The sequence below is a fragment of the Microtus ochrogaster genome, linkage group LG4 (genome assembly GCF_000317375.1).
Source record: "Microtus ochrogaster isolate Prairie Vole_2 linkage group LG4, MicOch1.0, whole genome shotgun sequence".
Classification (NCBI taxonomy): Eukaryota; Metazoa; Chordata; class Mammalia; order Rodentia; family Cricetidae; genus Microtus; species Microtus ochrogaster.
Genome location: NC_022030.1, coordinates 24,016,127 through 24,016,355, shown reverse-complemented (window position 1 = coordinate 24,016,355; position 229 = coordinate 24,016,127).

The window sequence follows — 229 nt, the reverse complement described above, 5'->3', positions numbered from 1 at the left end:
GTTACACAATGGAATTCTACACAGCAGAAAAATAATAATGACATCTTGAAATGTACAGGTAAATGGATGGAGCTAGAAAACATCATGTTGAGTGAAGTAACCCAGACCCAAAAAGACAATTATATGTACTCATCATAAGTGGGTTTTTTAAATTTATTTATTTATTTATTAAAGATTTCTGTCTCTTCCCCGCCATCGCCTCCCTGAGACAATGGGGATGTTCTATCGG